The 25,822-nt window shown below is 40.5% G+C and overlaps 2 protein-coding genes across 12 annotated transcripts in view; one reads left to right on the forward strand and one right to left on the reverse strand.

Annotated features, from left to right (window-relative positions):
• HMG20A (high mobility group 20A) overlaps positions 1–13,484 on the reverse strand; it is a 46,585-nt gene extending 33,101 nt beyond the window's left edge. Inside the window, exons 1-2 of one of the 5 annotated variants that reach the window (XM_014944661.1) lie at positions 13,360–13,484; positions 10,801–10,920 (exon numbers count right to left, since the gene is read on the reverse strand). The gene's annotated coding sequence lies outside the window, so the exon portion shown is untranslated. Of the gene's footprint in view, positions 1–10,800; positions 10,921–12,784; positions 13,044–13,159; positions 13,260–13,359 lie in introns of those variants that run through there. The other 4 variants (XM_014944659.1, XM_014944660.1, XM_014944663.1 and 1 more) reach the window with 4 other exon arrangements.
• A 268-nt stretch (positions 13,485–13,752) lies between these two features.
• Positions 13,753–25,822, forward strand: part of PEAK1 (pseudopodium-enriched atypical kinase 1) — a 131,164-nt gene continuing 119,094 nt past the window's right edge. For 6 of the 7 annotated variants that reach the window (XR_001412328.1, XM_014944399.1, XM_014944400.1 and 3 more), the window contains exon 1: positions 13,753–13,919. The gene's annotated coding sequence lies outside the window, so the exon portion shown is untranslated. The remainder of the gene's footprint in view (positions 13,920–25,822) is intronic. The other variant, XM_014944404.1, reaches the window with a different exon arrangement.

The following is a 25,822-nucleotide window of genomic DNA, read 5'->3' on the forward strand; positions in this document are numbered from 1 at the left end:
CAGAAGAATAAAAAGACAATTCTTCTCTCTACCACCAGACCAGAGATGGAAAGTTTTTACTCATCTACTAACAAGAAAAATCCCTCAAGAGCAACTTTAGCAAGGGATCCAGGATCTTCTCTTCCATTACTGAAGCTAGAGCTGGACTTCCAGTAATATACTGCCCCTACACAAAGATTCTCTCACCCTTGGCATTAAGCTCAGATTTACTCTCAACTCTGAGTACAATAAGCAATATTTAACCCAATTCAAACCATTTCAAACAGACCATAGTAAACAACAGCAAGTTATCATTTCAGAGAGGAGTTACATGTTAGACAGAACCCAATTTTCAGTGATTTCAAGTAGGCTTAATTCAGTAGCAGTTTGAAGAAGGTTTTTTTCTTTTCTTCAAATGAAAAGCTTAGCTCGGGGCTGCTCTGCTCGCCACTCCACTAATTAGTCCACTTGTTCAATATATTCTGTCCTTCAAACGGAGGACACAGCATAATGAACTGCATACACTTGCACAAGATTATAGGGACAGACAACTGAGGGACTAAGATACTGTAACATCAAGCTCTTCATTGCGTATAAGCGAAAGATAAATTCTCATTTCTAGCCTTACAGAGGATATACTATTATTTGCATGACAATAGAGGTTTAAATGTGACAAGAAATGAAGTCTCCACTAAATCAAAAATTTGAGACATTCTGTGCCAAAGTCAGATTAAGGCTCACGAACTAGCACTCACACCACTAGTAACATACAAGTGTGACAAGAAATGGAGTCTCCACTAAATCAAAAATGTAAGAGACCTTCTGTGCCAGATTAAGGCTCACAAACTAGCACTCACACCACTAGTAACATACAATCGCCTTCACAGCAATATGCAAGCTCTACCTGAATAACCAAATATTTCCTCCTTATAAGTACAGCAGTTCAGACTTATGAGCGACTGCTGTCACGAGTGAGGCTGGGAGCTATTACATTTGAAGGTAGATCTACCTGTATGAGAGAAAGGTCACAAAAATCAGAGGCAGAGACAAATAAAAAAATTGCCAGGGAATGCACTGGAAGAATAAACCCAGAGAATATTCAGCTCTCCTGATTCCTTCAAGAATCCACTGCTAAACCATACTGTAACCTCAAAGAGATCATTTAATACTAAAATGAAGGCTAGAGGCATATTAGTTTCAGCTTGTGATCAGAGACAAATTAATTTTTACACCGAGAACTGGCACCTGATACCTTAATTTCTTATTGTGACTTTAAAAGTTGTATCTTACCAACATCTCTGCATCCTCTCATCCATACAATTTCTTTCAACTCCATCGCCTTCTTCCCACATGGCATCATCTCCTTACGGTTTTCAACAAGCCTCCCATACTCTGATTTTCTCAAAGGCAGTTACAAATCGTGGTTTGTCACTGCAGTATTTAGCACAATACATTTGCAATCCTTCCTGTACGTTCAACATCCAAAAAGCAACTGATTTGTCATTTTTTCTCTATTCCTTCAAATATCAATTACCATTCAAGTCAAAAAATTGCCAGGGAACGCATTGGAAGAATAAACCCAGGGAATATTCAGGTCTCCTGATTCCTTCAAGAATCCACTGCTAAACCATACTGTAACCTCAAAGAGATCATTTAATACTAAAATGAAGGCTAGAGGCATATTAGTTTCAGCTTGTGATCAGAGACAAATTAATTTTTACACCGAGAACTGGCACCTGATACCTTAATTTCTTATTGTGACTTTAAAAGTTGTATCTTACCAACATCTCTGCATCCTCTCATCCATACAATTTCTTTCAACTCCATCACCTTCTTCCCACATGGCATCATCTCCTTACGGTTTCCAACAAACCTCCCATACTCTGATTTTCTCAAAGGCAGTTACAAATCGTGGTTTGTCACTGCAGTATTTAGCACAATACATTTGCAATCCTTCCTGTACGTTCAACATCCAAAAAGCAACTGATTTGTCATTTTTTCTCTATTCCTTCAAATATCAATTACCATTCAAATTCCTTGTCAGCTGTTGCTGATGTACTGTCTAGCTTCTTTGGGATGATTACTTTGCACTTCATTTATCTCTTAAGCACTAAGTTATTTAGCAGTAGAAAGTCACAGCAAATGCCAGGCAACTTCTTTCTCTGATCTGCAAAAATTTCCAATGGCTCAAATTTCTGTATTCAATGTTACACAAATATACCCACGGTAGTGAGATGCTATCAAGCAAGTTCAGAACCAGACACTAACAAGTCTCAAAAATGGAAGTATGACAGATAGATTTCCTGCTGTAAACTGACAACTCATTTAAGCAAAATTTATCTGCATGTGACAGACTAGTGTACCTTTTTCATGATAACTTTCAGTTACCACATTACTGCAAGGCTGCGATATCACAGTCCTGCCTCATCACTGCCCAGAATCTTCTATTGGTCAGTCACTGGTCCTCACTCACACAAGCTGGAAGGAAAACACCAACCATGCAATAGAGCTACGGACCAGTAAACTCCTACCTTTACATGGCATTATTTAAACGTCTCCATAAAAAGTCAATTATAGACACCTGACAAAAATTACTGACCTCAGACTTGAGAATAAAGAATTGTGCATCAATAAAGAAAACACATTTTTCTAAACATAATTCCCAGAAGTCTATAATAGAAAGACACTTAGAAGTTACTTTTTTTTTTAGTTTCTAGCCTTCACTATGCATTTGAAATCTCGTGTCTTCCCACTCTTCCTCACTATAGAAATGTAAACCTTTTGTACACACGTATTTGTACATCAATACTTCAATACTCCTCCATATAACAGCAATCCAAGAACATAAACTTTAGGAACATGCTGGAAAGTTTCTTGTAATCTGTTATTTTCTGTACGCTTTGCAAACCCTTCTTCTGATAAATGCCTTTTCTGTAGTTCTCTTCAGAGATACTTTATTGAAATGGCATTAGGACAAGACATGTGAATTTACAACTGGCAATAAAATTATGTAAGTAACTTACCTAAAAAAACACCCCAAATATTTAAAGCATTTTCCTATAGAGAAAACGCAAGTAAGGTATGTATACCAGAGTTCACATTTTTTATACTTGTAATGAATTTTACGTTTTTATAAGGTTAAGACAATATTAGCAGAAAAGGTTTCTCAAGAAAGGAAAATATCTTTGATCTTAGGATGATTTTCATATCACTGCTGAGTCAAAGCAGTTCACGTAAAGTGTCACAGTCTAAATTTAACATGCAGTTATTAATTCTATAGCTTTTTATATCCAAATGTAAACAGATGAACAATCAAATCAAATCTTCTGTCAAGACAAAGACTGCTTTGGTTAGTCTAATACAAATACTTACAAGGCTTTTGTACTTTCAAGGAAGTTTCCTTGGCTAGAACTAAAAAAGTTTATTTGCTGTCTGCAAAGCTGCAAGTGTGCCCACATACAAAGACTAGAGGGGATGACTGTGATCACCCAGACTGACCCGTTTAGCACCCGCCACCTATCTTCTGTCAAAAAGGAAACACAAAGAGGAATTCAAATCCACATAATGGTTTACACAGTCTTGTTTTAAAGACTGACAGTAAAAGAAGTATCACCACTTGACCTGTCCCACAGGGTAGTTATGCACACAGTAAATCTGTACAACTTTCTATTGCAGCAGTCAGTTTTATTACGCTTTTGCATTTATTGAACCTATATCAATAAATTCTCATTAACTTGTGATTTGGCAAATGTATGCTTTCAAGAATTCAAACAAATGTAGCACCTGCATTCATTTTTAGGCCTGAAAAATGACACCTTTAACTTATTTTCAGGCTGTCCAGTGTGCTAGCAGCCCCTTCTGAATTCCAAAAGTAATAGTTGCAAGCAGTGCCAGCTGCAGAACACACCATGTATTACCACCTTGCCTGTTAGACTCAGTTCTTGTTACACCTAAGGCTTAGTTGCTCAGAGCATCACTAAATGCTAATGTTCAGCTGGATTATTCAGTCACCTCCAACACCTCTTAGTGTCACTGCTTCCAAGAAGGCCTTCCTCAGCTTATTCCTCTCCTGAGGTATACCATCTTAAATGTGACCAAATACAAAGTCTACTTTGCTTGAGTATAGCTTTTAAAAACAAAAAGCCAAAGCAGGTTAGCAAGCCACATCTACTGAAAAAGTAGTTGTCACATTACCTCTCCAAGTAACAAGTTTTAAATTGATGCCATTTTATTCAAAGACATCAAATTTCATAAAGCAGGATGAATCAGGCTCTATTTGTGACTTCAAACTGACATTTAAAAAGCAAAGGATCACACACCAATATGATTCAGAAGATTTTTTCTGCCTTTTTTTCCCCTCCCATACTCAAGAGCTTAACAAAAATGACTTCTGCTTCCATGTTTCAATGAAGTGTTTATTAAAATTCTGTAAACTGTTCACTAACACTAAAGTCACACCAATTTATACACTAGTGTCAACTGTTGAATCAGAACGGGGAAAACTGGCAAAATACTGGTGGTGTAAATTGAGCATTAGATGAACACAATTTTCAGGCTTCTTAAGCTTTCCATGTTTTGATACAGCCTAGATTTAAGGACAGGTTACTGAGTGGTAGCTTGCTGCCGCAGAGAGGGCAAGGTCTTGCTTCCTTCTCCTTTCTCACCTTGTTTTGGTGATCTCCACATCTCACAGGATTTTGACAGAACTGTTTTCTAACTCCCTAACTCTTCCCTTTGGGAGAATGGCAGGCAAGAGGGGAAGCTGGGTATCTTCCACCAGCTCAGATACGTAGTTGAAAGGAATCAAGAGGGTTCAAATAAATACCACAGTTTATCAGAAGAAGAATGTGTATGGAACCTCCCACGTCCACACATGGTAAAGTCATATTAAGCTACATGACCCACTCCCAATCACCAAGATACTAACATTTTTGACTCATTCTGCTAGTAGGGTTGTGGTTTTCACATGACATCAAGAGAAGCATTCAGAAAGGTCAGCTGCCTGCATGAAGATAAGCCAAGTCCTAGAAGGTGCAGACAACAGCTCTCCGCTGCCTAAGGCCATAGTTCTATGGCAGCCTAAGCCTATTTAACTACTAACTACTCATATCACATCATCTTCAGCCTGGCACCTCTGTTCAAAGGACAAGTCATGTGTTTCAGCATTCTAAAGAAACAGCATAACTTTTAGTTCACTTATCAAATCAGTTTATGCCAGATTAAAGGGTGAAATGGCTCAGCAAAGGATCCAATAAGCATTGCAGCTGGCAGAAGAAAAAGGGATGCAAGTAGCACAGCCAAGAGTAAGTGACTTACATTCCTATAACCCTACAGCCTGAGATTCAGCTCTCTCACTAAAATTCTAGTGGTGTCAGAAATGAAGAACGTTTGAAACTATTCCAGCAACTGAGGGCCCCAAAATAGACCTAAGTGGGAGGGAATGTGATTACCAGAAAAAATTAGGATTATCTCATAAGATGACTTGACATTCTCAGGTTTTTTTCTTTCTAATCTAAAGCTAAACATTTATTCTTCTGATGAAAGCTGAGATTCTTTCCCATGAGCCTGGAAACAGAACTTGAATTCCACAAATTCTGATTCATTTGTTCTAACAAGGGACACTTATTACACTGGCTCTTCATATAGTATATGAATTGCAGCAAACATACTTTCTTAATCAAACTCAGCAGAACAATAGCTGAAGTCTATTCTGTCATGCTTCCACATATTGAAACAGTGAGGATTTAGTCAAATATTGGTTATCTTGATTTCATTTCATCAGGAGCACAATTCACATACACTACCAGCCAGAGCATACTGCAGTAAATGCAGCCCGAGCCAGAAACTGGCTCCAAAAGACAACTTCAGTCTGTTGTAGTACCTGACTGGATGTCAGGACTGAAAAAACCTGCTATGCCATGTTTTTTACATAACTACACTGGTAATCAGGGACACATGAAGAACATCTTTTTCCTGTGGTTATTATCTGATTTTGCATTGGCAAAGTTTAAACTCCAACAGAAACAACGAGCACATTTTATCTTCTAATGCTACACTGCCTCCACTAAGTTGTCCAAATTTCTCCCAGTTTCTCACTGCTTTGGTACTCTCTTTTGAATCACAAACCCTCCAGCTCCTGTTTTAGAGCCCTCCTATGTTGAACCAATCACAAACATTCAGATCCAAGCAGCAAGAACTAATGTAACACCTGCTCATTAAGAATCACATCCTGAAGGGGAAAGCAGAGCATTCTAATATGCCTATATAGTTCAGGACTTTTGGAGACCCTAAGGATTTGCTCGTCTGCTCTAGAAATCCTATACAATTTGTGATTTGAGATATTCCAACAACACGCTTGTGTATTTGAAGATATGGTAGCTATAAATGGAATATCTTTCTAGAATAAGTCTTAATTTTTTTATCCTTTAGGTATCAGAAGATGTCTTTTGTCAATACGCTGGATAAATGAAAATGCAAAACAAGGATGATTACGCCTATTTTTAAAGTAAGCTGTGGAGAAGTGGGACACGAGAAGAGCACTGTACCAAAGGAAAAGGTTTAGAATGCCAGTTAAAAAAAAAGCCAATTTCATAAAACTGAAGCATACATCAAGCTTTCTTCTCTTACCTTTGCATGCCATTTATCCTGTACTGGCAACATTCACCCCCACGCCCCAGTCTTCTTGGCAGAAATGTGATGTTAGCAAACTCCAGATTTAAAAGTGTGAAACAAGATTCACAGTTTACTGTTTTCAGTACTTTGCTTGGTGTTGATCTGTTTTCTCTCTTGTGTAGTCTTATACTATTACCAGAACTTGTTTTGCCACAGCTCTCTCCACTGCTTTCCCAACTATGGAGGCTGACACTTTCCACATACTGTCAGGCACAGCATATTTTGAATGCTGGTATGGGACACTAAACTCCATCAGAAAATCCAACCTTTGATCAACATAAAATTATCACCCCAGAGTCGTAAGGCTGAGATTATTACTTAAGTCTATACTCACATCAATGACAAAGACAATCCCATCTTCCAAATAAAAAGTTCATCTGCATTACTGATGTTCTGTCAATAACTTGTTTTCAGCAAACAGTACTCCAAAGTTAGAAAACAATACACCATGTTATGTCCAAGCTTTGAAACACCAGCCATGGGAATTCCAAGAGAAACCAACTGTTTTTTTCTTAAGAACACAAACAAACACAAAAATTTACAAAAGAACCCCCCATTAAATCATGTCACACTGCTTACCTGAAATAAAAGGAACTACAGAACAGAGACAGCCAAGTCAGACCTGCTTTAACCACCATTGGGTTAAGCCTTTATGAGAACCCATTCAACTAAAGCAAGTAACTGTACTGCAGGTTTATGTGCATATTTAGGTCCCACCTTAATAATGAAAGACATTCCTTAGTCACCCATTAAGCTTGTTTCTTCTTTAAAAAAAATAATAATAAAAAATCCCCAAATCCCTTTCATTCCCTGCACATGCTGGGACATCTACCACATCAAGGGGACAAACAAGGTAACAGCTGCACCATCTGAGCAGCTCTTAGTTTGTGCAGTTTAATTTCACATCACAGCTAGTGGCACCTGAGGGGACTCTCCTACTCCTCCCACAAACCACAGATCTGTTTCTCTTGAGGCAGCAGCAGTGCACACAAATGCAGCAGGCTAATTCAGGGGGCTAAAGTGGAAGCAAAGCAATGGCCCCTCTGGACAGTAACAACCCCTGAACTGCTGCATAATCAGATAAGCATCAGGATAAAGAAAAGGAACAGAGCTGGCCTTTCAGCAACTCTTTATTGCATCAGTATGGATCCAGAGCAGCTAAGGTTAAGTAGTCACTCAATTTCAAACCTCATACAGTTTTATGTTACAGTTAAACCATGGGCCTTACCACTTCCCCATCTTATTATTCACTGTCTTCTTCACAACCAGCCACACTCACCTCCCCCATGCATACACTAGTGTTCATGCAAGCTGCTTGATTTTCAACTTGTCCAAGTTCCTTAAACTAATTTACCAGCTAGACAAAAAAAAAAATTTCATCACATAAGCTCTTTGAAACAATTTGCCAAACCCATGCACGAGTGCTAGCATCAGAGGGTGATGGCAGGGAAGATTCACTGGCTGAAGCTCCTTCAGAATGACGCTCCCAAGCAGAAAGCACAAGTGATAAATAACAGCACTTAAAATCCTAACAAGTTCTCCAGATGACAAACCTTTGAAGGCCAATTAAGAAAACTTTGTTGAGAGTTTCTTTTGGCTGCAAACAATCCCTCAGACATTACTGTATAATTAAAGCTATGAATTTATCTTTTCATATTTGAACAGAACAATAACACAAAAGTAGACTTTCCCCTGGTAATTCACTAAATTGCCAAAAATATCCTGTGTTCTGCACCAGTTAGAAGAAGAAAAAAACAAAGGAAAAAGCATTTAGAAATAAATTCCATCAGTCTTAAGATTCTTGAATTCAATTAAAAACTGACACTTTCACTATCCTCCTCCTTTTATGTACTTGACACATTTTCATCATCAGTACAAAAAACTTTATGCCACTCAGTCTTTTGACTAAAACAACTCTTTCCATTTTCATGCTATCGCAATTTTCTTGAACTACAGGCTCAGGGTGTCAGCTGCTCACCTCATTATTTATCCCAACCATAATGCTCAAAAGACACATTCCAAAATCTTAAGATCCCCTTTTACCAGAAGAAACAGTATGAACAAACCAAGTCATAAGAATTTCAGAAACAGTGAAGTATAAGGCTTATTCATTTATTCATTGTATGCCATGCAATAAATATGGTCCAAAAGACTGAAATCAGTCAGCCAAAGTTAGCCATTGCCCTAGTCTCCTGCAAAGGAAAACAAGATCACTTGTTTCTAGGATCAAAATCCTTATTAAGACTCTTTAAAGACAACTTAGCACAGCTTCCGTTTAACATATTTACTATTAAAAAAACCTAGTCAGTAATGTTCCTAATTTCATTTCTGAAAGATAAGTTTTCTTCAAAGTGCATCAGCATTTGCGAGAGTAAGGTCAGGGAACAAGGAAGATTTCTTAATAAATTTAGAACTTGAAATATTCAGTTATTCCATCATAATTTGTTTTGTTCCCCTGTAACACAAAATGAAGATTTCTCCCAGATAAACAGTCATTCAAGTCTAGCCCTAGCTGCAGTTCCAGTTCACCAAAAGCTGTCCTTATCAAACCATTATTAAGTAGTCTTTCAGAAATAGAACATCAGTCTTGGCTTTGTCCCTAATAGATAGGAAAGAAACAACTTGAAGTGTTTATACCTAAGAATTAACCCTCTGTGAGATTAAGCTGCATACAGAAAGCTTTAATAGATACATCCCAACCATCCCATTATATCGAAGAGACTATTACAAGGCTAGTCAGTTTTAAATTGCTTACCACCTGACCTATCCCACTGACGCAGGGAGAACCACCGGTGGTTCATGTACAAACTCAGATCCAGGTGTTTTGCCCTCAAAACACAAAGACCAGGATCAGACTACACACAGCAAATTCGAATGGCTGCCACCTGAGCTAATGGCTGTGCTACTGACACCACTGGAGCAACTACACCCCTGGTAAAGGAACCAGCCAGTTCTGCAGTCACACAATAACACAACGTGGCCAGCATTGCAGATCTTGCCAATGGAGGCCAACCTATGTATCTAACAGAAGTTTTAGTTGCCACTTGTGCTGTATATTTCAAATAGACACCAGTGAACCATACCTGCTTTCCTGAACAAATCCACTGGGGAAGATAATAGTGGTTTCTAAAAACAAACTGTTCTAAGTAAATTCATGCCTGGAGAACACTTAAGTGTCAAAGTGCTCCTCATGTCTTAAAATGAACTGAAGGGTTCCCATGAATGCAAGAAATAGTCCTCCTCTCCTTCCAGGCAAAATCATGGAAGTAAAAAAAGAGAAAAGCTTAAAGGAATGCAGAAAACCTAGCTTTGGGAGCTTTCCAAAGCTAATCTAACTACTGACAGAAAGGACATTTTATTAGGGTTTATCAGGATACATGAACAACTAGGAAAAAGGAAAAAGACCTTTATTCACCTGCTGTCCTCAAAATAGCACATGCACGTTCCCTCGAGTTACCCTTCTCTCTCACAGATCATTATCAGAAGAGTATCCCCATTATTACAAGTGCAGCCTCTTCACCTGTGCTCCAACATCTAACAGTTTCCCACAGCACATGCCACGATACTCAAAAAAATCAGCACAGCTCTGAGCACACTTCAGTAAAGGGGAGTGGGAGTACTTCAGCTTTTCAACCACAGCCTGGGGAGGGCAGGAGTAGCAGGAATTCAGAAGCCTGTATCGGCTTATTTTAGTGAAACATGCTCTAAATTTGTCTGCCACCTTTGGTCCAGTCAGGAGTAAGTTTGAAAAAAAAAAATCTCATCCAAGAACTGGCCCTAAAACAAATCCTATTTAATCAATTTACTACAGAAGGCTGAGCTTCCTTTAGCAGGTGAGGAGGTATGCCTTAACAATTGGGCACACCTTGATATTAAGCAACCCGGCCCTGAAAAAAATCCTATTTAATCAAAGAGAAGCATTTACTACAGAAGGCTGAGCTTGCTTTAGCAGGTGAGGAGGTATGCCTTGGCAATTGGGCACACCTTGATATTAAGCAACCCGTTATTTAAATACATTGTGAACCAACACACTGACAAAGAAAGCTTAGAAAGTTAACTTGAACTCGTTAGTTTACAATTTTCTCAGTTCCTGTGCTCTGATACTATGAGGAACTTAGTGATGAGGCTAGAAAGCAAAACACAGCTCACAGTCACTGCTTTCATTCAGAAGTCTACGAGCACTCGGGGAAATCAGCACGTCTTCTCAGTTTTCTGCACAGTCCCTGGCCATCACACACAGAAAACCTCAGCTTGCCAAGGGAAGATGTCCTGCAAGAACAGAAGATGGAAGACAGTGAGAACCCCTCTCCTCTTGGTTGCTTTATTGCAAAGCATTAAAACTTGCTACAGTGATCTCCTAGCAGTCAGGTACACATAGAAGAGCTAAACCCTGTTCTCAGGTGCTAAAGAAACATCCTTGTAAGAAACGATTCTCTTCTCCCTTTTTGAGCCATAAAAGGCATATCTGTCATGGTACCATCTATTGTGCCACACCATGAGCAAACAAAGGAAAAAAATATTCAATTTTCAATCAATCTCCAGATTTTCTATTTTGAAAACTGCTAGTATTTTATGCAAAAGCTAACTTAAGAAACTGTTAGACTAACTTGAATACTCTGCTTGAGCCACCATTTCTAAGCCTAGGTCTCCTTAGAACTAGTAATCTCAACTTCAACTTCAAGACATGTCAGATTTCTAAGGACAGAAAATAATTAATCAATTTCCCTCAATTTTCTGGACTCTAAAGTTACAGTATTTGCCAATAACTGGTATAGTTCCAGAAATGCTGAGTATCTCATCCTTTCTAACAAGCATAAAGCTTTGGTGTGCAAGAAATCAAAAAAGATAAAATGGCATTTCACTACTATCTTCAAATACAGATAGCTTGTGTCCCTACTCGTATGGCCTGGCTTAAAAAAAAAAAAAAAGTCATGAAAACAATTTTTTTGTTATTCTTTGTTTTCAATACCTGGCTATGTTTATATTCTTATGAAATTAAAAATCATCACTTCAGAATAACACACATAAACTTGCTAGAGCATGGTCCCCCCCAGATTCTTGTGCCAAGTTCTGTCACTACATGGCCTTAGCCAAGCTTAGTCCAACTTACTTTCCATGGAAAAGAATGATGTTTTCAAAGATCTAACAAGACTTTACTTGCTGAACAAGGCATTAACTGTAAATCAATTAAAGCTTCCCCTGCAGTGGCACTAGCACTGACAAGACACTCAGCTTGTATTTGCTTAGAAGAGCATGGTCCTAACCAAATTCTGAAACCCTAGTGCTGGAGAACAGTGGTCTCCAAAGTGAGTCACACATTCAAGACAATCCACTGAGGTGTGGGAAGAAAACATTTTTTGTAACATTAACAAACACTATTTTAAAATACTGGTTATTTCATCTTTATCTTGCCCTTTCTTAACCTCTATTTTTAAGTTTGTTTTATAATGTACATATCAGTACAGCAGCACTTAAATATAATTGATAAATCAATAAAAATATATACATTGGGGAGGCTAAAATTTTTTTTTACTGATAGGCACGTGCAGCCAAAAAAAGCTGGAGGCCACTTCTCTAGAAAGCAGGTCCCTTTCTCTGTGAACAGAATTTTCCTTTTTTTTCTACTGAGTAAAAAAGAGGATTTGTATTTGTCCCGCCTTCCCTCATTTTCCTAAACGCCACTGAGTTAACACCAAGTGACACCAATCTTTCTCACTCCCAAGATGATTTTGGGGTTCTCTCCTTACAATATCTTCAATAGCCAGCTCCACATCTAGCTCTCTCCAGAGGCCCAACACCGTGAAAATAAGCAGTTTCACTTGGCTGGAGAAAGCCAGGCCCAGGTCAGTTTCCCTCTAGTGTTGGTATTTCAGGGGACTGGAATGAATGGCGCCTCACAAGGCACGTGGCTCCAGTGTTTTCAGTTCTAGGCTTGGGGCTTTTTTTTTTTCCTCCTACCTCCACGATAAGAAACAATTCCCTCAAGAACGGGCAACTAAATGTGAACGCCCATGGCTGGAAAGAAGCCTCAGCAAACCACACTGCGCTAAATGCCCCGCTTGACAAGGGAACAATAAGCGGAGGTAGTGAAACAATAAATAAATAGAATTAAATACACATCAAATACCATTACCTCTTACTACTTTGCGGGCGCCGAGGGAAGAGGCGAGGGTTATAAGGAAAACCACGGAAAGCCAAGTGCCCAGACCCTCACCCTGCTCTTCCCCCTCACCCAAGGCGATGCTCCTAGCCCCCCCTCACCGGCGGGCCGCGGCAATCAGGCAGCCCTCCGGCGAGCTGGGGGCGCGGGGCGAGCGGGAGGCCGGGGGCGAAGCCCGCCAGGCCCGAGGGCTGGGGAAGGCCAGACCCGGGCCGCCGGCAGCGTCGTGAGGGGGGCCGCTCCCCGCTGCCCACCGCGGAGGGAGCGGGGCCGTCAGCCCCTTCCCCCCGCCCCGGGCAAGGATAGGGGGAGAGAAGAGGAGAAGGGCTTGTAGCCCTCCCTACTGACCTGCCGGAGGGCGGCTCTCCCGCCGGGCCGAGGGGTCGCCCGCCCGCCGGAGCCCGCTCCCCTCAGCCCGCGCAGCCGCCGCAGCTACCGCCTCCCTCAGCCGCGCGCGGCCTCCTCACCGTCCTCCCCCCCGACTCCGCTCGGATCCCTCCGCCTCCAGCTTCAGCACATCCCTCTCAAAAGAAACACCTCACACACACCTTAGACGAGGCCCCAGCTCATGGAAAGCACCCACCAGCCCCCTCCTCAGCCAGCAGCCAGGCACATAATTACAGTCTAAACAACGCACCGGGACTACTTATCCTCCCCCCCCCAGGGCGGAAGAACACACTCTATCTCGCGCGCAGGCGCACAAGCGAAGTTAAAAGGGGGTGGCTGAGCGCGAGGCACGCCGGGACTTAGAGTTTTTCTGCTCCGGCCCCGCCCGCCTCGCGCCGGCTCCCCCCGGCCTCGCGGCGCCCCGCCCCCCCGCGGCTCTCCAGCCAATGGGAGGCCTCGGCGAGCTGAGGGCGGAGGGAGAGGGGCGGAGGGATCCCTCCCTCCTCCGGCGCGCGCGCGGGGGAGGCGGGGCCGGGCCGCGGCCGGCGGCGCCCGGAGTTGGTTGTTGCGCGCGGGCGCGGTGGTGGCAGAGCCCGTCCCGTCCCGAACCCACGGAACCGTCCCGGCAGCCGGTTCCTCCGCAGGGCCCCGGCGGGAACCGGCCCTGAGCCAGCCTCCCTCCGCCTCGGGAGGCGCCGCGGGGCCGGGGAGCCCCTGCCAGGTGAGGGGCCGGTCCGAGCTCGGGCGGCGAGAGGAGGGAGGGGGGTGAGGGCGCTGTGAGGGGAGGCCGGGGGGCGGCCTCCTCGGGTTTTACCTCAGCGAGGCGGCGGGCGCGGGGGGAGTGGGAAGGGGCCGCGGCGCTGCTCGGCGGGGTGTGAGGGGAGCGGCCGGGCGAAGCCGCCCTTCCTGAGGGGAGGGGGTCCCGCCGGCAGCCGCCCCCGCGGGGCTGGGCCCTCGGGTCGCCGCCGATAGTCCCCGTCCCCCCCCCTTCTCTCCTACCCCACTTCCCCGGCGGCCAAGGGCGGTTTCTTCTGCCCGCAGCCTCGGCTGGAAGTTGTGGGACGGGATCCTGTGGTGAGTGTGCGGTGGCCGAGCCGGGCTGCGCCGCTCGGGAGCCGGCACCTTCGAGGAATTGGAGCACGGGGAAGGCGCCGGCGGTGCCAGGTGGATGCTGGCCCCGTCCCCGCTCCGTTACTACCCTGGGTTCTTGTCGAAAAAGGCTTTATGTTGTCAGTGTTGACGTGTATGCGGCTGCGTTCCGTCCTCCTCTCGAGCTTTCGGGGCTGCCTGTTCTCTTGAAGGTTCTTTTGGGACTTTTCGGTAGGTCGGTGTGTTTCCCCGTTTTTCTTGCGGGTGAAGTTGAGACCGGACTGGAAAAGCTGGGATTTGCATCGGGAGAGCAAGTGGGACGATGTAAATAAATACGTTGCGGGGATTAATTAGTTATCAGGCAGCTGGTATCTAACACTTAATGACCAGGCTGCTCTTGGGTGAGCACAGGGAGCAGGAGTGTTGCCTGGTGGGTCTCTGACCTCGAATTTAATAGAGAATGTAATTTCTGTTTACTTTAGGTCTTTGCCATTTCATGTTGTAGAGCTTGGCTTTCCTTCTTCTTCAATCTCTTCATAAGGGGCTCCAAAGTTTTTCTCTGTACTTGTGGTGGCCAAAGGCGGTCCGGTGTCTGCTAAAGGGCTTTATTCTCAGACATTTGGGGAAAAAAATATTGCACAAGATATACGGTCAGGAAGGGAAGAACACACAGTTGGAGCCAAGGCTTTATGGAATTCCAATAATTAGGTTCTATAGTTAGAAAGTTTACTTAAGCTTGTGTAAAATTGCCAGTTGAACAACCACCTTTCTTAAAAATTAGATGAATTTAATTCTGTGTGACTTTTGGTTGACTTACAACCCCATCTGGACAGTTTGATTTCAGTGGTGTAGCAGAGCAGGAAATACTTGTGGACATTTTATTTGGTCGTTTTGACTAGTTAAAACTCTTAATCTAGTTTCACACTGGCTTAAAAGGTTTTGTCTGTAGAGTAGCTAAAATGATTTATCCAGATGAAGCATCTTCCTGGCAGAGTTACTGCTCCAGTGTGTTTTCAGGAAAACCTCATTTTGTTTTCTAAAGCGTTGGAAGTATGCAAGAAGTGAATTACCAATTTTTCCATGAGTAACTTTCCATGATTAATCTCATGTATTCATTTCATGATGGATTTTCCTTATTGTTAGGATATCTCGTGTAGAGGACTTAATTCACAGACTTCCTAAATGACTTTCTTGGGTTGTTCTGGTTGGCTGAGATGCCTCTTCCTCACCTGAAGAGCGGTGGCAGGTAGGGTGTGACTCCCAAGCCCTGGGTAGGAGGTACCAGCTGTGGAGTGAGGAGCCAGATGCACTTGTGTGGGAACAAGCAATTGATAAGAGCCCGAGCTTCACTCCTGAAGGCAATGTGTGCATTTCCTTCTCTTTTAGAACATACATTAACCATGTAAATAAATATATGGTTATTTTGAAATAGGGGCATTCCCTGTGTGTCAGTAAGTCTTATTATTGCCTCAGCAAAAGAGAGAGCTAGGAGGGAAAATACCACTTCAACCTTTTAAGTAATTTGTGTTTCTTACTTTTCAGCTCTTTAGAGAATCTACTTGCAAGTGTATTTACCAAAATACGTATTCTTTTCTATTTACTTTCTCAATACTTAAATTGGTAGGAATTAATAATTTAAAGAAAAATGAGAGGATGCTATTTGGCTAAATGGCTTCTAAATGTTTTCTTGCCTAAACAGGATAGTAAAATATTAAGGTAACTATTGTAAATTATTGATTAGGGTCACAGACATTGGTAACTAACAGAATTGTTAGCCTTCTGCATCCTGCTAGGAAAAACATGTATGTGAAAACTGTAACAAGTTGTAACATGTTTTTTTCTCCCTTTTTGTGAATTTGCACTCCTGTGTCATTTCTTTTCCTGTTTAGCCTTTGCTCTTAGGTTTCCCTTTTCCTTGGAATTGCTCCTCATCCCACTATAGAATTAGACCTTCCCATCCCCACTGATTGCTCGTGTTTTCTTTCCCCTTGTTTCTGAAGGCATCTGCAGCTTTACTCTTTGCCACTGCTTTTCTTGTTCTAGTTGCTTTCTGATGAGGTTGGATTTCAGGTGGTGTTAACTCAATACCCTTTTTTGTTGTTTTTTTTTTTTTTTGTATGACTGTTAGACCCTCTTTTCCCCAGCCCTTGAAAATACAGCCCCAAAAGTCTAAACTGGAGATGGCGAGGTACGGATCAGAGATGAGGTCTGTCTCCTGCCAGCTTCCACACTGTTCCCACATCCTGTGCTGCTGCAGCTCCCGAGGAATCCTGCCGAGCTGCTCCCTCCCGTGCAGTCGGTGTGTCATAGCTGACATTCGGGTATGGGCAGGGTATCGAAATGCAAATGACACAGGTATAATGAGGAGATAGTGTTGCACTTGTGAAAAGCGCTGTGAACATCGTGGAGTACACATGAGTGAAAAGAGACTGTAAAGAAAACACCTGACCCGGGGAAACTCAAAATATAACTTTCTTATCTTTCTGCTATTAATATGTGATGACTCCAGATGCTTTTAGCATACAGTAGTTATAATCTTTTAAACATGTTTTGGTTTATTAGTTGAAGCAAAGTTCAAAGAAACAAGTTATTTGCAAGCCATATGTAGCATTTACTGGCAGTTAGCATCAGCCAAAAATCACCAGTGAGGCCAAATCCACTCTGTACGTATGTAAAGTAACATGGATTTTGGAGCAGAAGATGTATGGCCCCAGTCCACAGCCAAGGGAAAGAGGCTTCAGGTTCTCCATGCCAATGGAGAATCCCAACCCCAATACCAGAAGGGGTTGATGGAGCAGGGGGCTGCTTTCTGTGCTGGAATTACCTGAGAGAGGCTGGTACAGAGACCTCATCTGGAGAGTTTTTGTTGGTATTACCAGTTCTCCCACCCCTCTGCGCTCCCACACGTGACCACGGTTTAAGGACAACATATTGCACTGGGATTTACATTGGCCTAAGGCTGAAATACTTTGATTGTCTCGTACGTATCAGCACAATGATGTAGAATTGCCATTACCATACGGTTTTAAATTTCCAGTGGAAAAATACAGACTACAAACTGGAATCAGACTTGCTAGTTGACTTTCACCATTTTAAAGCGGAGTGAAGTGCAACAAGTGAACAGTATGCACTGAGAGGAATATGAGATCTTTAGTATTTCTGTGGTGTTAAATGACTTGGTTTTACTTGGTAACAATTCTAATTAGTTGTCCAATATTTGAGCTACAATTTCAACAGATTGTGGCTTAGTGTTGTAGGCTTTATGTTTGCTTTTGGATTTTCCAAATCATAAGCAGAAATGATCAGCCATGTGAGAAATTTCCCGGCTTCCTTTTTCCAAAGATAGATAAGTGGTTGAGTCACTAAAGCAATTTCTTTCCCCATATCTTTTTAAGTGGACTGAGTTGATTTGAGATTGCCTGACTGTTGAATATGTGGCTAGAGGAAAAGTACGCAGTGGGTGTAGCTCTGAGGTCACTTTCTTTAAATTTATTTTCTTATGGGACCCCATCAGCTATTACAAAAGTTACCATGTTAACTCACTGAGTTACAAAACTGCTTTACCACAAATGCTTTGGGGTTTGTCTGGTCAGATGGCAAGAAGAACAACAGAATTGCAGCATCCCCTTGGTTCACCATTTCTGGTGAACAGAACAATCACATATTGCTGTGCAGGATGAGTACAAAATCAGTTTTAAACTGCTCCACTTGGAGAAGTAATTTGTAATCAATCTGTAACCGATTTATTATTTTTTTTTAATTCTTTGATTCTGGGGAAAATTGTCACTTGGCTAGTTTCTTTTTTGCATGAGTATTTGGAAAAATCTCCCAATAGTAGGTCCCTTAGTAGGCTAACTGCTCAAACCTGTTGTTTATGGGCCTGGCTTTAACTCGGATGCTTTTGCATGAATTACAAGAGCACTAACAAAGATTACAATTGATTACAATTTGTTGAACATCTGCACTTTGATCACCAAATAATTATGTTTATGTTTAAAAGCTGTGTGAATATGGTGTGTAAAAGTATTTAACAGCGTTTATTTGTTATCTGTACCTCAAAATGCCTTCAGAATTCATGGTTCTTCTTGCTTAGGAGTCTTTTTCTTAGTTGCCAGCTTTTATAGCAGGGAATGTTTAATTTCCCCATAAAATGAAATGCTCAGCATGGAAAAAAATGGTTTTATCTTTTAAAAGTGCAAAACCCTATAAATATTACCTGGGAAAGGCATTTAAAAACCTTTCAGTTTATCCCGCATTTTACTTAAGAGTAATATTTCACTTAAAAAAACCTTACATGCACTTAAACATAAATGCTGAAAAATGCTCAACCATCTTAATGCAGTCACTGTTGACTGCAGGAGACATTCTTAGCAAAGTTTTTGAAATCACAGTAAACAAATGGATAAAAATCATGCCAGGCTAAACATTGTAGGCTTCTAGCAATACTTGTTTTAGTAACATCTTGTCTGAGACACCAGTTCAGTGTGGTGCTAAAAAGTAACATCACTGACTTCATAAAGTTAGTGCTATTTCAGAAAATATTGCTACCAGCACATAATTTGCCAAATGCAACCTGAGAGGTGTTTATGCAGATTTGGATTATTATATTATTTGACACAGGTTCTATAGGAAACTGTTTAGTGATACATTCACAGTTTGACCTTAACATGTTTTTTGTAAAAACCATTTAAATAAATGCAGACCTCAGTTCCAAGATGTTCTTTCTTGGATGCGTGCCTGTATTTATACAGGCCTTTCTACAAAGCTCACCAAAGGAGGAAGACAGTATACAATACAAAAGATGTAAATTCTGTATGTATATATTTATATCCAGTCTTCCAGCTCTGAGGCTCTTACTGTCAGAAAAACCTTCATGCATATATGAAAGACATTTAAATGCACGCTATAAACATGGACAAATATAGACATCCTTCTACATTGACTCCATGGATATTTCCTCTTACTACAAGTCTCTGTACATATCACAGATGCTCTTGCTGTTGTCACAGCTGCCAAATAGCCTCTTAGTGAGTATCATTGTTTTGCTTTTATACTTGTTGGTGTCCTTTCTGTGGGCTTTTTTAATGCAGCAAGAGGAAGCAAGAATAGGTTTTTTTTTAAAATAGTGTGGTGCTAAAAAGTAACATCACTGACTTCATAAAGTTAGTGCTATTTCAGAAAATATTGCTACCAGCACATAATTTGCCAAATGCAACCTGAGAGGTGTTTATGCAGATTTGGATTATTATATTATTTGACACAGGTTCTATAGGAAACTGTTTAGTGATACATTCACAGTTTGACCTTAACATGTTTTTTGTAAAAACCATTTAAATAAATGCAGACCTCAGTTCCAAGATGTTCTTTCTTGGATGCGTGCCTGTATTTATACAGGCCTTTCTACAAAGCTCACCAAAGGAGGAAGACAGTATACAATACAAAAGATGTAAATTCTGTATGTATATATTTATATCCAGTCTTCCAGCTCTGAGGCTCTTACTGTCAGAAAAACCTTCATGCATATATGAAAGACATTTAAATGCACGCTATAAACATGGACAAATATAGACATCCTTCTACATTGACTCCATGGATATTTCCTCTTACTACAAGTCTCTGTACATATCACAGATGCTCTTGCTGTTGTCACAGCTGCCAAATAGCCTCTTAGTGAGTATCATTGTTTTGCTTTTATACTTGTTGGTGTCCTTTCTGTGGGCTTTTTTAATGCAGCAAGAGGAAGCAAGAATAGTTTTTTTTTTAAAAAATATATAATCCCTCCCAGATTGGCCAGTAAATTCAGAAACATGCATGTTTTTTTTTAAAATATATAATCCCCCCTCAGATTGGCCAGTAAATTCAGAAACATGCATGTCTGAAGGTAACAGAGATGCTTAAAAAATCCTACAGCTCTTGTTGAAACTGTCTTTGAGTAACAATTAGTCTTTTAGCAGCTTTTTTCCTCAGGCAAGTTTTTCCTTTCTCTTTACCTTGTATTAGCCCCCAATAGTCTTGTTCACAGTATAACCTCTGAAAACATTTGCAACCACATTAAAATCACTGTTTCTGTCTGTAAAGGCTCAGAATTACATCAATATTGCTTTAATAAACTTTGAATTTTAATGCAAATAGATACAAGCTCAGGGAGAATAAATATTAGTATAGGAGTTTTTCATGGAGGAGTAAGTCATGTTGTGTAATTGTTTTTCTATTTGCTTTAAGCCTTGCTAATTGTCTTTCTCTGCCTCCCTCGTCTAGATTGGGGAGTTTTGCTTAAAAACAGGTTGCACAATATTCTCCAGTCTCAGACTTTAGGTCTGTAACTCTATGGTTAAGGAGCATGACTCCTGCTGTTTGGAATGATCTTTGGAGAAGACAGTTTATTTAATTACTTTTGTATTGTAAACCGTAGACATTCTGGGTTTTTCGAAGCAGGGGGATAGCTCGTAGGAAAGATGTAGAGAATGTGGGGCACATGAAAACTCTCAATGAGATGGGGTACCTGTGCTTTGATCATGCAACAGTTCGCAGTCGGTTGTAGTCAGCGCTACAGCTTGCTGAACTTGGTGTTAAATATACAACCCAGGCATAAATGTTGGCGATTTTAGCTCTTTACATCTGTAAAAGTATGGTTTCATACTGTGGTATTCTTTTTTTTTTTAAGCTTGGTCATTTAAAGGACTGGAATATCTGATGATTAGCAAGAAAGCCTCAAACCTCTCTGCTGCTAATGAAGCTGTCAGTAATGTATCTTTTGACTGTAACAACAACATTTTTAAAGTATTATGGCAGGCCTTCTTATAATGAGGCAGACTCCTATTTAAAGGTCACTATCTCTGGCTGGAAAAGATTGCTTGGGGAGTGCAGAAAACGAAGGCATGTTAGGACAAAGCTTGCTGAAGCGTGGAGTGCTCCTGTGCCTATGAATTTTGCCTAGTAAGTATTTCTTGTACAGCAAAGGCAGTATCCCTGTTAGACAAAATGTCAGTACAAGCAGAGCTTAGCGTACGTTTCATTTACCCTGTAATCTGTATTGGTTCTGGCTGCGGTATCGTAATTGCCATCTTGCTCCATGAACCTGTTGGCAGGTAGGTGCTGGTTCATGGTTCCTTACAAGTTAACCCACTTATCTTCTTAGGGTGGGAGCCAATCTCTTCCAAAGGTGGTTCCTTTAGGATAGAGTTATTCAGAAACTGGTAGACCAGAAGGAATGTTGCGCTCTGGTATATAAAGTACCTGTTTTTAGCAGTTGATAGAGAGATACTGTTAGTAACAGTTGCCATGAAAAACCTCCTGCGACAGCTTTGCAGGTTTAAGGTGAGATTGCAAAGCGGTTAGACGGAGATTCCTCAGCTGCACTGGAGCTTTAGTCATGGTGAGTGCTCCTGTGTTCCGTGTAATTATCTCTGGGTTTCTGCTTGTTGGAATGTGAAAAGTGTTTGATTGTTTTGCTTGTTTGTGCAGTTGCTTTCAAAGAGAGCAGCTGAATCAGGTTCCTTTCTGATTGGTGTTGCCACTCGGCATCAGTATGGTATTCAGTAAATACATTCTTTAAATACAGTATTGCAAATCAGTCTAGATTGCTTAATATTGTAAATAGCACAAAGTGGTGCATTAGGGAAAAAAATCCCAGTTCTAGTTCTCCCCCCCCCCCTTTTATTTTTTTAAAAGGCTGTAATTTTTCTTTGTAGTGCATAATGGTGTTAACATTGCAGGCTTTTTTCCTACTCTGTCCTTTGCAGATTGACTCTGCATTGCTTATGGTTGTACATTATCTTTGTTTATCAGTGTAAATCAACAGAGCTATTCCTGAACAATGGAGATAGCAAGGGACAGATCTTTTGAAGCCAAATTTGCAGACGGAGAAACAGTGTTGTATAGAAACATGTTGAAAAAGATAACCAATATGGGTTATCGGGGGTTCTGCTCAACCCCCTACAGAGGAGATTATGGAAAAGGCTGTGTAATAGTATTTTCTAAAACATTCCTACGCAAGTGCCAGGGCACTTGATGCATGCACACACTAATCATTCTCATGGGAAATAACATTAAACAGGTGAAATTACAAAGCAACAGCATTTAAATATAAGTGGAAATGAGATTTCTTAAGATTTCAAATGTTACGTAACTGGGATTTTTCCCCTAGAGTTGAGTACCTGCGATTTTCTGCAGGTCTTGGTCTGTCTACATAGAAAGCTGGCTTTGGGTGCCTTCATCTAAAAGTTGTTAAACATCCAAACAAAATGAAATCTGTAGAACGCAGCAGGAAATATTAATCCATATAATGAATAATGTTGTCTTCAGCAGCAAGCACTGCTTGCTGAGAGGGGGTTGTAAGTTCAGCCAGTAGTCCCTGAAATTGTATTGTATGGATAACATACTGAAGTTTTTTTCGTATTCTGCTGGCTAAAAGAGTTGGTGTACTTTTTCCATCAAATAAAAATAATAAAAAAGGTTGAAAATATATTGAAAAAATAAGAACCCAGTACTGGTTCATTGTTGCTGTGATTGTGCTGAATGCAAATAGCTGAGCTGGGGATAAAAAAAAAATATTGAACAAGTGAAATAATTGAAAATCAGTATCAGTTTCTAAACAAACGCATGCTTGACTTTTCCACAAATCAGTGTTGTTATGTTTTTAGTGTATTCATTATAGAGGAACATTCATCAGCACAGTCTTCATATCAGTCAGTCTCTCCAGAGCAGATGGGCATGGCCGCTTGTATTTCTTCTCTTGCTTGTAATGAGCAAGATGCTTGTCCATTCAAACTTGTATTTCAAGTGATATGGGAACAGTTTTAATTATAATTTAAAAATTTTATTTCTTTCCTTTTTGTGAACATGAGGCAATAGAGGGTTTCTTGTAATTTTGATTTGGTTTTCTCCTGCCAGTTTACGAAATGTCTGTAACTTGGGTATTTTAAATCTGTAAGTCCCAGCTACTTTTAACTTAGTTGCTTTTGCCACAGGGTTCAAGGCTTCTTTTCCATCACTGTTTTTCCATGAGCTCTCTTTCTCATGAGCTTCAGGGGTAATTGTTCTGCAGGGAAGATAAATGTGTGTTAAATATGCCCAGTAAAATATTTTTCCTGCCTGCATAATCTGCTCAAGAATTCTGAAAAATTATATCCAGTGGACAGTTAAAAGGCTGGGCAACTCCTGTCTCCTAATCAGGAGGGGACTTGCTGTCTCGGGTGCATTTGTGATTATTGGTCTGTACCTCTAACAGGTTTTCTTGAACATGCTTGATTTTTTTCTTTGCAGTTGTTTTATGATCTAGTTTAGATGGGAGAGCTGTTACACCACAAAAAAGAAACTCTCTTCATTAGTTAGAGAGATGAACTTAAACCTCAATTCGTATTCTGAGAGCTTAAAAAGTACAAGGAGAATGGACAATCATATCTTCACAAGGCACCTTTCTCAGGCTGTTAAGGAACGCGTTCTATACCTCACATTAACTCATCACTTCCATATCCTTGGGCGTACGTGACAGTGTTGTTTAAGACCAGAAAATATGCAGAGAGCAAAAGGGATATGATTCTTGAAATTGAGTGGTACCTGAAAAATCAGAAATCTAGCTGTTAGTAAAAGGGGAAAAAAGTATTGAAATATGTCAGCCTTCTTTATTTTTTCCATGAGAGAGAAAAGTGAAGGCTTCTCATTATGAAGATAACGATCTTCCTAAATGCTGCTTTGCTAATTGGTGCAACCCTAACGTGTCTGCACTGTTTTACAGGGTATGTAGGGCTGGTGATAAGCATTTCCCTTTGGAAAAGCTGTACCCAATGTGAAAATAGAGGGAACATAATCTCTTCTGCCTCTTTAAGACGTGTTGGAATAAATGTGTCTTTTTGAAAGGTTTTTTGCATATTTTTCAGATGAGCAACTCTCTTGAGCTTTGTGCTTTTTATTACATAATATTTATGTTTTTAAAGTTCTGAGCATGACCTCAGGTTTTTATTTTGGTTTTAGTAAAATATTTGCTGCTTGTAGCCCTGTAAAAACTGAGAGGTTTTCTTTTCTTCTAGCTCTGTATGACCTGTAGTCCCCTACAGTTCATATGGGAGGCTTAAATGTGCAGTCTTTTGAGTAGAAAACATTTTCTTCAGTACTTCTAGATTTCAAAATCATTGGAATTTGCTCTGTATAAAATTATAACTTCCTGAGAAAATACTGGCACGAATGATGGAAGCTGTTAGTTTTTGGAACTTTTGTTCAAATTACTCATTTTCACTGTTTTATTTCTTTTTTCTCTTCATAGTTAGAGGCTAGTGGACAAAGCAAACTTCGGTCTGAAGGGCCTACTTTGGAATCTGGCAAAAAGGCAATGACTTAGAAAAGAGAATTTGCCATTTGCAGGGAGAAATATAGTCCTTGAACTGTAGAAACAGTTTTAGAGCTGTGATTTATTTTGTTGTTTGGCTCTGCAAACTAATCAGTTCTGGCGCTTTCATGCGCCATCTTCTGCTAATTCATATCTTACGTGTATTCATGTATTTATATTTTCATAGAAAACAGTTATAACAGATCCATGTTAGTATTTGGGGAAGTTAAGATATACAATTCCTGTTGATAGTTGAAGAGGACTGTCTGATTGTAAATACCATGAAGATTTTTGACAGACATGATCATTCTACAACAGGTTGCACTGGGTTAAGAAAAGATTAATTTTTCGAAATCAACTTTTTAGTGTTATAGGGAATAAATCTATTCTGCAAACTTTCATTCAAAGAGGAGATATTTATTCTTTTCATACTGAAAACTGTGTGTCTGAACTCAAATTTGTGTGGACACGTATGTGTGTATCTTACAGGCATATTTGTGTTGAAGTGGCTATTAATGCTGTTTTAGCAAGTAGTGTTAAATCTCCGGTTACGTTCATATTTCAGGAAGAATGCCTTTTTATCTGCAGAGTAGAGCAGTGGAAGATAACAATGGTTTAACAGCTTCTCAGAGCAGCTTATGAACCTAGCCTTTCACTGTCGGGGGAGTGTGACTGAAGTTCCCATCTCTTTCCAGAAATTTGTTCTGACTTTGGTTTGCTAATTTTTTTTCCCCTTAAAGTGCTGGTAGAGGAAGCATTTAATGAACATCCCAGCTGTCTGTGTGTTGGAAGCAGATAGGCAGTAGAGTGGCTTTCTCAACCATCTCCATGCAAAACCCAAAACACCATAATTCACTGATTTAATAATAAAAGAACTAAAAACTTGCCTGAAGTCAATTATTCCAGTGTTTAAAAGAGGACCCAGGACACTCACATAGTCTTACTCACTTCACTAACTCAGCCTTTTGAAAACAGCTATGGTAAATATTTATTTAGTTGCCATAATACAGTATGGGTATGTTTTTTGACCTCAGCAGTTAGACTGAGTTAGGCTACTGCTTCAAAGAGGTTTAAGTCTTTAGTTCAAATAGTAAAGATCTATGGGTTTATATCACAAAGTGTATTTCTAGAGGCTTATCCTGGTGCTGTTATATTTTCTTTTTGTAACTCCGTTGTATTGTCATCTTTCTTGTATAACTTGCTGTCAAAGC

The sequence above is a fragment of the Calidris pugnax genome, unplaced genomic scaffold (assembly GCF_001431845.1).
Source record: "Calidris pugnax isolate Ruff unplaced genomic scaffold, ASM143184v1 scaffold70, whole genome shotgun sequence".
NCBI lineage: Eukaryota > Metazoa > Chordata > Aves > Charadriiformes > Scolopacidae > Calidris > Calidris pugnax.